The sequence below is a fragment of the Trachurus japonicus genome, chromosome 9 (genome assembly GCF_045865225.1).
Source record: "Trachurus japonicus isolate A0001 chromosome 9, Traja_1.0".
NCBI lineage: Eukaryota > Metazoa > Chordata > Actinopteri > Carangiformes > Carangidae > Trachurus > Trachurus japonicus.
In genome coordinates, this window is record NC_140915.1 from 28240019 (window position 1) to 28252412 (window position 12394).

Consider the following 12394-nt stretch of genomic DNA (forward strand, 5'->3'; position numbering starts at 1 on the left):
AGAGGATAGACATAATATACATATGTCAAGTAAATCTCAATATGGGTATTTGAGAAGTTTTGCAAATGAACAAAGTTACAGAATGAGAGTTTAAGTTAGAGTTTCTGTGCTTTATAAAAATTAAAACCTACACCTCACCTCCAAGAAATTCAACTGACATCACAGAAAACAATAATTCAGTTAAGACAGAAAAAAGCTCACATAAAATCAAATATAGAGACTTTTGATATCCTGATTATCAGTGACTTTACATTGCTGGGTGCTGTTATTTCAAAAAAAATGTTGAGGATTAAAACTTATGTACAAAACAGAGCAGCCACATGCTCTGAAGCCTGACTTTTGAAAATGTGCAGCCGTGCTGGCTGGCAGGTTTCCGGGTCGTTGTGGTTTAAGTGATTCATAACATTATTCCTTAATTCCAATAGCTGTTGTCCTCATGTTGTCATAACTGTTAAACCAGTTATTGTTGAGTTTATTCCTCTTTACCACATGTATTTAGTGTTATACCAGAGTAAATAATTTCAGTATTTCATTATACAGCTTCAGACAAACTCCCCCTCTTCTCTTCTCTCTTTCTGATGATCGTTTCTGCTCTCCTGCTTCCTCCAGTCATCCTCACTTTTCCTCACACGTTATCTCTTCCACACCTCTCTATCCTCCACTTCTCTCATCCCTCTGTCCATCTCCCTTCAACTGCATCTTGCTCAGCTCTCTCATCCAGAATAATCCTGAAACAGGATGGCGCTGCTGAGACAGTTGTCATGGTTAGCACAACAAAACAACACAGCATGACAAGTGGGGTGGAGCCAGCTTAAAGTTAAATTGTGGCCACTCTGTCCTGCCTTTCCTTCCCAGCTGCCTCTTACCCATCCCATTCATGATCTGCACCACCAGAGCCTTGCCAAGAGTATGAACACGTAACGTCTTTTTAAAAAAAATATTTGCTCTTAATTACAAGGTTGAAAAAAGAACATCAGCAGCTACGGTGGATGAAGTCATGCTGTTTGGTTCTGTTTTCATTCGCAGAAATCATTTAGGAAAGTTGGACATTGAAAATATCCCATTTTTCATATGTTCCATTACTGTTATATCAATCTGAGTTATTTTCAGTATTGGTGAGTGTTTAAATAGCAGCCATCCATCAATCAGTTTGACAGCTTAGAGAGGAGAATGAGACACTGTTTAAGCATCAGAAGTCATTAGCTGACAGATATAGTCAGAGTCAGTTAATGTAGATGTGATGGAAGTGTGTGACAGAGACATCATGTGCATTTGCGTGAGTTTGTGTTGTGTTGTGTGTGTGTGTGTGTGCGTGTCACACAAATGCCACAGAGATTGCTGGGAAATCCATCAAAAAAGGATTTAGAGCTGGTGGGTAACGGGGCTGGACAGGGCAGAACAGAGGGTGAGACTGGGGGAGAAGAGAGGTGAGTGTGTGTCTCAGGACAATATGGGGCCAGGGCTGAATAAATCCTGTTATCCGCCCTGCTCTCTCTCTCCTGGGGTTGAGAACTTCCTGATTCACTGGCTGAGAGTTTGAGTGTAAAGATATAAACCTTAATTCCTTAGCCATCTCACGGACACTGCCATAGACAGTATTATTCAAAAACTAATGGGTAAACGTGCGCCTGAGGGTGCATGCAGTCTGGACACCTGCATATATTCACTTGCCTGTGCAATGATTCACCACAGCTTGAAAGCTTTTCAAATAATTAAAATCATCGCAATTGTATCACATAGAATCATGTTGAATATAACATTTTATTTAATCTCAGTCTCTAACTGTCATCTCTGCTTTAGGTTTTCAGAAGAAAAGATCTAATTTCTCTCAGGATATTTCCTCAGTACATTTTTGTGCTTCAAAACCTCACTCCCAAACTTTCAAATGATTCCCCGACTTCACATAGACCACAATCTCTTAGATGGATGGTAGCAAGCATCCAACCCTCTAACCTCCTAACCCCCAACTCCAAAATAGAGCGGTGGTCCCTTTTGCATGCATTGACCCAGATGCAGTACTTCCTTCAAAGGAATTCCTACAAAGCAGATGGCACAGGTCTGTTTTATAAGAGGCAAGGCGGTTTTTATGCTGGCATCATGCATTGTGCCAACCCTGACCCCAGGGGTTACAGAGACCAAGGATCTGTCTGTCACAGCAAAAGGCAGCATGGAGTGCCTGGCGCAGACCTCTGACATTGATAAGGCTGGGAGTCAGAGTCCATGTAGAGAGGTGCAAAGAGACAGTCACGTGCATGTGGTGCGCGTGCACACACACACACACACGGCGTATACGTCCGAAGTGCAAGGTCTCAATGCTCAGCTAGACAGCTGGGTGACAGGCCAGGACACTGGAGAGCTCTGAAATGCATGAAAACACACTGTCCATCACAAATATCCTGGGCCAAGGGAACAGAAAATGATGGCTGAGGCCAGGACTCTGGGACCTGGCGCCCTAACAAGCCACAGACAACACCACAACTGAGGAGTCTTCACATTATGAACATCCAAAACTGCTTTTATTGACTTACTCTGTGATTCCAACCTCAGTCAGCTGACTCTTCTTTTATATTGCATTACTTTACTTCACAAAGAAGCCAATAAATACGCATTACCCACTGCACTGGCTAAATATGTGATGCACATCATTATATTTATTTTACAACAGAACAATAAAGCATTGTCAAAAGTTCTCTTTAATTAGACATCAGGCTCAAATGAAAAATAAGCTTTGGCCTGGAACAATCCTGAATCATTCTTCCAAAACAATAAGACACAAATTCCAAAGGCTGCCGTTTAAATCGGATTATTATCTAGTTAAGTCTTGACCTTGAACCTGCATTCACTATAACGGCTTTTGTCCAGTACATAATACTTCCAGTCAACTTCTCTCTTCTTTTCAGTATGCATTTAGTCATTTAGAATTATGGTTCTCTTGCACAAGCAGAGTTTGTGCCTGCCAGGAAAGTTTCTTAGTGCTGGGCATTGAGCTACAACTGTGTCTTGAAGTCCACTCACTTCACCGGCTAAGCTCAGATCAAAGGTAAAGGCAACAATGCATAGTCGACACACACACACACACACACACACACACACACGCAAACGTACACACAAATGCATTCATGGTGCATGCAGAGTATCCCAACCACATCAACTTGCAATTCCTTACTTCTCTCTATCTGCTGATCTCTCTCTGTGACACATCTTATCACTCAGTTTTTCTTGGGAGACAAACTCGTTTTCCTGTATCTCCATGACGGACAGCTCATCACCCTCTCAGCAGGTTCAAACATGATAAGCACCATAGGCAGTCACTGTGATAATATCAGGGCTGGTCAGAGGTGGTTTGACCTCCTCACCTCTTCCTTGAAGCAGTCTACTGGGCTTAGCAGTCTGGTTGACACAAACTGTTACACTAGGTCCAATGCAGACACACTCACACACACAAACGTACACACATACACACACACTCACTGATCTATTGGATATCCCTGTCAGAGGTGCCGGGGAGGTGTCTGGTTGCAGGGCTGCTCCTGAGGTCAGTGCACGCTCCTGATGCCTCTAGGGTTTCTCCTGACAGTGGGCTCTGTGCCGTAATCTTTAGCATTAATTATTCACTGCAGGCCTAAGACTTCACAGTCGGAGGATGGTAGTAAGCGTGACAGTGCAGGATTCATGTAATCAAACGTGCCATGTGACAGCCGCAGTGAGTCAGGTGACTTGTAGTTGACAACAGTTTACGTGAAATGTGTCAGGTTTTAATTAGATTTTCTCTTAGACTAAAAAATATAATGTGTCTCAGTTCTTTTTCTTATTAAGTAAAGTAGTATCTGTATGGTAATCCCTTCTCGCCACTATGAGAGTTGTTTCAATGACTCAATACTCGGTAGTATAAGCTTTAAAAGTGAAAAGCAATACTCTTGTTTTCTTTTTGGAAGAGGCCAGGGTGAGTGGGATAATAGTCTATAGAGTTTTAATCAAGGGCTTTCCCATACGGCATCCCTGCCCTGAGGCTTCCCTGGTCCTGAGATGCCCTTGGTAAAAAGCATGTGGTTATATTTGGCAGTTAGATGCACGCACACACATACACATGCACACAGAACGTGATATTCAGTTGTCCTACACTGGGAGGCCCACAGTGGGATCTCATTCATCAATCTTACAGCTCTGGTCGGTGATCTGGAGTCAGTCTGGCCACAGACAGAAACTGCTCTGTCATTAACATCAACTAATATAACAGTCTTCCTGGAATGTTTGTGTGTCTCCTCGGTGCAAATTCACACTGAAAACCAATAACACAAACTGACAGAGAAACACATAAGTACACAGCAACACATGCACAGACAGATGGTGTGGTGGGCAGAGAGGCATACAGAAAGGGGTGATAATGGCCTTCAGTCTGTATTTATTTAGAATGGATCACAAAACCAATCTTATAGGGCTGCACCACACTGGAAAATGGAAGTGCCCTGTGGTTGGATGGCCAGGTTTTTATTCAGAGATCAGACTAATTATGAAAAATGCCAAAATCCAATAACCTATTAACAATACTGTTGTGTGTGTCATTTAATGCTTATCAACAATGTTTTCATTTTCATAGAATGGTTGTTGCATTAGCTCAGTTTATACTTATGAAACTCGGCCTATGTGTTTGGCCCAGAACCACAGTGCCTCCTTTGCTGTGTTTATTGGATTGTTTTCTGTTTGAGCTGCACTCCGCGCTAAGCGATGCCACCAGCCGAATGTGAGACAGGGCCTTAACTCAGAAACCACCCACCGTCCATTCTCAGCCCGACACAGCCATGGCTGCCATACCCGGTCAACTCACATAAGCCCATAATTGCACTTCACATGTAGTTTCTGCCTCTGGTATTTTTAGATCAGTGAATGTTCTCGCCATACAGAGAAGTTGGGGAAAAGAAATTAAGAAACTTAATAAGCGAGTAGAGCTAAAACATACATCATTAAATCTGACAAAAACTCTGGGCTTATTTTGGAGAGCTTTACCCGAAAAACAGAATTCTGTTTATTTTGAGGGGAAAAAAACAGAAAACCTACTCTTAGTCCAACAAGAGGTTGGAGGCAGATTTTGGGGGAAATGAGGATGGCAGTGACCTGAATTGCAGCCAAATTATGCCATTTCACATAAGGGGGAACTACAAAACACTTGAATGAATACCTCTCCAAAGAAAAAAAATGCATGAGGTCAGCCTTCCAGCTATTGTCAAACGATACTTTTCAGACCAGGCATTTCTCCTTCGGGGGGCAAGAGGCTGCCAATCAAGTGTGCATTTTACTGTGAAAAAAGAAACAGAGAGAGAGGTATTGTCCACACAGCCGTGGTCTGCTGCTCTTAAGTTGAGCCAATGGCATCTCGCATCCCCAACTAAAAACAAGAGGTTTTTTTTCTTCCCCTTAGGGAATAGTGGGAAAGAAGAGATATAGAAAAAGGAAAGTGGTTCCAATTGAGAAGGAACCAGTGCATGAGCAATTTAAAGCATCTTCCAGTTTGAACGCTGATTAGTTTGTATGACACACAGTGATGGAGGCAGACAGAAAAGCACTTTCAAGGGATTAAACAAGGTTGTGCTCTCCACAGCCTTGTAGACCAAAGGGCTAAATTAGAAAGGGTATTACTTCATTGCATGTAACTGGTTGGGCCAAAATGAAATGCTAATTGCATTTCAAAAGAGTTCCCAAAACAGAGAGACAACCCAGAACGGGGGAGTATTTTCATTGGAGACGAAGTGGGACTTTACGATTCACTGACCAGCACACAATTTTGAGGAGCCGGCTTTTGTTCCCTCATGCTCCTTTTTGTGTTTTGTGTGCATTTCTAACATTGCCACAGTTCTCTATTCTTTTGTTTCTCCCACTTTTGGCATGCCAGCCTCCTCTCCAACAGAATCCAAACCATCCTATTCAGAGTCTCTCCTTTTCTCTCAGCCCTACTCTATCACTCCTAAACAAGGACACGCACGGCACACACATCCTTGGTACAGTAGGTGTGGGAGAGTCCCTCTTTCAGGCCTTTGCAGCCCTGGAAAACTAAGGGCCAGATGGCAGGATTGAAGGGGGAGGCAAATCCCTGAACAAGTGTGGTCAACAGATCCTGATTATCATAGAGAAAATATAACAAAAACTATTCAAAAAGCTGCCCATTGCTTACATCAAGCTGTTCATCAAGTTTGTTGTTTTGCTGCTTCAGAACAAGCCATTCACCAACTGTTTGTTACGGAACAGTAAACGTGGGATTGAGCCGTTACAGGTAAATGTGTATGTGGCTCCTGTTGCATACTTTACCAAGAAATGCCAATTAAACTCAGAGGTACTTTATCTTACATTCGTTGACAATCAAACATAAAACATTCACACAAAGGATGAGTTACCTGTTTCCTACAAAGTGATCCTAATGTATTGTTTCATTCAAAAAGATATAGGTAAGCAGCACATCTATGTATAATGACAGGCATCAAGAGAAAGTGGATGAATACATCTTTTTTTACAACAATAAACACACCCTGCCACATCTAAGCCATGCTCAGATCAACCACCCCCACCTCCTTGAGGAATTCTTCTGCCATGACCAGCTACAGTACAATGAGGGAAGTGAGCGATAAACAGAGAAAGACATGAAAAGAAAGAAAAGCCGGGCTGGTTTAAAGGACAGAGCAGAATTGGTAGGGGGCTGGTGACCTACATCAACAGGTTCATGTTTTAGGCAGCCTGACACTTTTTTTCTTTCCCACTTTCTAATTTTCTCTCTCTGTCTCACACACAAACACAAAGACCCTGGTGAGAGGCAAAAGGAGCACTAACAAAGAAGGAAGGGTATAGGGATGTATAGTCATGATGTTCCTCCAGCATGACCCACTCAACCTGTCTAAATTAAGACAGGAAGCATGGAGCACTACAGGATGTGTTCCACGTGGCTCCCTCAAAAACATCGAGGCATGGGGTAAAACTTGAGGATTTATGGCCAGGCAGAGAGACCCATGTACTGGTCTGTGCATTCAAGGAATGGGGTCAGTGAAAAACAACCAAACAGTCTGTTCATTTATCAAATTAGGCTGTGAAGCAGGTTTATGGAGGTTTATGGGGATAAGAAGCCATTCAACTAAGTACATGCTTTAAACAGTCAATGAAAGTTAATTTAATTTGCATTGAGTCTAGCCAAGCTAATATGAACCAGAGAAACACTGTTCCTGAAATATCCTTTACATTGCTTTCTGTTGTCACTCCAGCACTGATTCTCCATGCAGTTTGCAGGTTGATATGAAACGTAGCTGATTTAGTTAAATTGCTTTAATGCTGTTACCACAGAATATAGTGAGGGATATTGCAGAAAAGTTTGAAAGTATCTTTTTTTATATTGTATACAGTGTGTGTGTTTAGTTCACTTGTCCCAGTGTTGCTCTGCCGGAATCTCACGTGATTTGCGGAGCCGTTAACTGGGTGTCAATGCAAATCACTCGAGATTTGCACAGACACAGGCAAAGCAGTGAACTGAGACACTGGGAGCTTCCGCTACAAACAAGCTTAAAACCTATACTTATTTAATTTTTTTCGGAACAATTTCTCATGTTGGGGCTTCAATACAAGAAACGAGCACTATGGAGGTATTTGGATGTTTTTTTGGTGTGTGAAGTGAGGCCCATTCGCAACCATCATATGGACATGCAGTGCTGCACGGAGCCCCCCTGTAACTCAGAGAAGGCACAGAGGACTCTGAAACTTCTCCCAGCCCTTAGTCGACATGAGGGTGAGTAGATAATGAGTGAAATTTGAATTTTGGGTGAACTATCCCTTTAATACTTGGATACTTGTAATATATCAAGTGTACTACCAACTCATAGAGTACACCTGGTTAGAAGCTGACCTATGAGGCCACCACCTTCTCTAACATCACAGGAGGACAGAGTTCAAGTTTAATACGCCAATGGGGTTGTTGTATTGATAATTGCCTTTACAGAGCATGAGGTGTACTGTAACAATAAGTGTGTGTGTGGTTGTATATGTGTGTTTGTAGGGGTGTGCGATTATGAGAGTTGACAGCGAGGTCATGGCCGAGGGTTCACTGCAGCAACCGTACAAGAATCCTCTCACCGGGAACAATATGCGGTTGGTCAGGCCCACTAAAGAGACCTCAGGATTGTTGGCCACCGCTGTGGGCCCACCACTTTCCTGTCCCTCTGGTCCAAGGACAACAACTACTAAAACATGATACTGTCTCTTGTGCGTAAGCATGAACTGTCAAATGATTTTTGAAAACAAAGTATTAAAATCCCAGAGAACATTACAAGAGAGTTCTTTATGACTTGAATTTGTCCATTCACTAAATTTAAAATCGACCTCACTGGCGTTGTAGACATGGCGGCAACTGTTAAGTTTTAACAACAGGTTAATGTGCATGTACCACAGGTCCTGTATTACTAGAGATTAGCAACATACATCAGATTTAAACACTAAAAACAAATTGTTTCCAATCCTATAAGGAGTATAGGGCTGTTTATCTCATGTTGTTGTTTCGTCATTTTGCTGTATTTGTATTTTTTTCTTTGACCCCATCGCACACTCTCATCTCCTCAATGTCTCCTTGTGGATTTGAGAGCCTTAATTATACCGTCTGCCCACAGCAGTGCTTTTTTCCCCACATTGGCCAAATATCACATAATCGAGAAGCAATACTCTCAAATGACAGAAAAATCTGAATGAGAGGGCTTCAAACTACCTTCTGTTTTAAAATGTCTATCTCTAAACCTCAAAAAATGAATTAATACAAAACAGTTTGAATTTGCAGCCATGGAAAACAGCTTAAATCCAAAAAGCACCAGAAACTCATGACTACGGTACATGTGCATGTGCAAACATTTTGTTCAACATCCAAGTTTGCCTCGTGCTTATTTTCTCCCCAATATTGTAGTGCATTTAAAAGGCACGGGGAAACCCCTCTACATCTCGGCTGTGTTTGCAAAAAAGCACAGTTCATCTTTCAAAAACATGTCTTCAGACTTAGGAATTTTTGATTTATGTTTAAAAAAGATTAACACTTGCGATTCATAAACTTAAATTAGCTTTCAGTGATGTGAGTGAGCTCCAAAATATCATGCCAATGAGACAAGTTTGTGGTATGCATCTGGACTGTCTTACAACAAAGGATTACGAATTGCTTTGCTGTGGTACTTCTGAAGCAAATGGTGATTTGAAAGAGGAGTGGGTTAGGCACAACATTTTATCCTCTCAAGGTGTGGAAATGAAAACCAGACCATAACTAATAAGAGGTGTAGTGGGCAGGTCTGCAGGTTTCTCTTTCCACACCATAAAAGACCAAAATGCAGAACATCCAATGAGGGGAAGACAACTACACCCCTTTGTGTTTAGTTTAAAATATGCCACATAAATAAACAAGAATGTGGTTCGATGCTCAACACATCCAACAAAACAAATTTGCTGTTCCAATAAAACTGGTGCAGATATGTGTAGGAGGTAAAATGGAGATATTGTGCATGACAAAGAGGATATCTGCACACATAGAACAGCTATCAAGCCACAAGGTTGTTTCTTTTTTTTTCAATGTTACAAATGTCCTTCGCTCCACAGAGAAAGACATCCTTTGCAACTCTTACACCCAATAGTGATCATGAGTGCACAGAGGTGGGCACAGCCTGTTGCAGGGTGGTGAAGTGTGTGGAGAGCTATGCATGCACCCATCTACTATTTCCCTCTATACCCACACATGGACAATGTAAGTCCCCTCATCCAGGGCAAACATCAATCTCCTCCCGTCTGCAATGTGCAACACTTCAGCACCTTTAATCAATGAACAAGCTCTGTTTATGGCACTGTCCCCTTTTGTACTGTGCAGCCATTAGGGGGGGTGAGACAGAAGGGGAGAGAGGCAGGCAGTAAAACAGTTTCCGCCCAGTGAATCACATTCAGACCCTCACACACAGGCGACTGGGGGCTGACCCCTGCCAGGCAATGACATAAACACTGACAAACAAAGGGACTTGGCTCTGAGCAAGTGAGGATCTTAGAAGATTCAAATCTACAAAAAAAGAGAGACTGACCATGACATGTGGGTTTGTGATGATGGAAGCAGACACTGAAGGTTCGAGGAGAGAAAATTGTGAGCATTTCATGGCAAGTTTTGCTGCTTCTTTGCAAACAAAGAGGGACGACTGTAATGCTTCATGTGATTGAATAATTCACCCACTTATACAAAGGTAGATTTCACAAACAGTGAAGAATGAAGGCTGGCGCTGAGGAACAGCAGGTGTAAGTGCTGAATGGATACAGAAGCAGCTCCCTCCCTTCCTCCCCAGTGAGAAAAAGGATTTTCCTCTGCTGAGGCACCACAGAGGAGGCAACAAAAGAGATTTGCAAGGGACGCACCAAGATGACATCATGTCAAATCAATTAGAGATAAGGTGGACGTATTCAATTATTCAAGCACCGAATAGCCCCCACCTCATCAACTGGTGTAAATTATGGAGCCTGGGCATCTGCGTAAAATGTGCAAAGAAGCGGCGGCACAATGAGGCTACAGGCAGCACTCGTTTATTTAACAGTATCAGCACATGTGCGCAACTCAAAGTGTGCCAAGATTACTTATGGCCCGAGTAAGCCTATAGATTAGTCAACGGAGCCTTTATGAGCGGGTCTCCAGCTCACCATGTGTGGCAGTTCCCCCTGAACTGTTGTTGTATTTCAGTGGGAGAGAGAAAACCCACACAAAGCGCAGTAATCACACTGGAGATCCTGAATGTAACCATGGAAGCGTTTGTCTCCGTCCTCAATGGGCGACCATTCATTTACTGATTGCGCTGAATCAATATTTAGGCTTTTCAATTTTATTAGCTGCTCCGAGGGGGATTTTTTGGCACGGTGCAAAAAGAAATTAGCAGCGGCCAACCACTTTTAATCGTTTTCTTATAGTGTTATACAATATGTCTGCTTGAGCTGTCTGGCATAATTGATGAGGAGTATCGCTACTCATTTGTTTCCTTTATTCTCATCACTATTTATCTGCCGCTGGTAAAATAGCCTCCAGTCACCAATCATTTCTGACACACCTACTGAAAAATACATCTAAGACGGGTGCATTGTCCATGAGACTGAATAACCATGTGTCACAAAGAGATATCATCGCACCCTCAAGTCTTTCTATGAAATTAATCCACTATAAAGTTTTGCTGGTCGCCACACATCATTGCCACTAGCCTGCTCACAAAGACAAACAGAGACATCTTTGAAAAAAAGACATAAAATAAATCATTTCAACTTACCTGACACCTTGCTTGGCCTCTCTGTCCAAGATAAATTGCTACAATATCTTTATTGTTGTGGGTAACATCGATAAGCGCTCCCGGGGTTCTCAGCTCCTCCTCTTCCAGACAGCAGCCAAACACTGCATCATTTTGTACTACTTGAAGAAAAAGAAAAAAAAACAACCTAACCCTGCTGTGATCAGTTATTCCTTTTCAGTTTTGAGTTCCCGGTGAACAACATTGGATGAAGCGCGTATGCAATCTAACGGTACTGAAGCCGGGAGAAATAGCGGACAGATGGACGGGCGGACGGACGGACGGAGCGGCTCCTCGGTGGTCTCTTCAGGACCCTCTCCTCTCCTGTCTCTACTACACACAGCTCCGGGCTCCTGCAGCAGCCATGTGAGAGCTGCCACTACTGTACACACGACTCGCTGTCCCAACAGAAAAGATTAGTTTGCAGCCTTCCAGTGACTCCAGCTCGTCTCCCGGTCGATGCCTAATGAGACAAGATGTTTTAATCCCATTTGTCTCTGGAGGGTGCACAGTGTGGTGGCGGACAGCTCCACCCTGTGAGCCGAGCAGGCATAGACCCCCCCTGCTGTCCCTCTCTCCGCTGCTGTTATCATAACTCCACATAAACTTTCCAGATTTGTGGCACAGTAACTTGAAATTTAACACACTTGGCCAAACACTTGGAGTTAACAAAGCATCGCACTTGTGTCCTTATGACCCTGAAATGTCCCTCCTTGCTGATAAGAGCTTTATACAGCCTACCTGTTACATTCAAGGAGTGGAAATGGTAACCTATGTAGACAAATAAGCATGAACTTGATACTTACTGTGTGTTTAAAATAGGTAAACTGACTTTAGCTAGCTTAGTTTTAGTTTGAGCCTTGTTTCTCCTCCATAGTCTTAACAACCGTCAATTACTACGTTAACGTTACATCCAGACTAACAGTTAGCTTGTTTTTGTTTTAGCTTCGGCTATGTGAACTGACAAAGTAGCAAATACGAATATAAAGGACCGAATCCTGAATATAACACTAGCTCGGCATCAACTTCTATCTAAATTCTTGGTAGTTGCACCGTCCACTTTGAAAATCTAGGAAATATCCAGCTTTAAC

The 12394-nt window shown here is 42.6% G+C and overlaps 1 protein-coding gene across 4 annotated transcripts in view; it reads right to left on the reverse strand.

The window, feature by feature from the left end:
• Positions 1 to 12186, reverse strand: part of adgrv1 (adhesion G protein-coupled receptor V1) — a 112657-nt gene extending 100471 nt beyond the window's left edge. For 3 of the 4 annotated variants that reach the window (XM_085787117.1, XM_085787116.1, XM_085787114.1), the window contains exon 1: positions 11286 to 11866. The gene's annotated coding sequence lies outside the window, so the exon portion shown is untranslated. Of the gene's footprint in view, positions 1 to 11285; positions 11867 to 12109 lie in introns of those variants that run through there. The other variant, XM_085787115.1, reaches the window with a different exon arrangement.
• Positions 12187 to 12394: the final 208 nt, after the last annotated feature.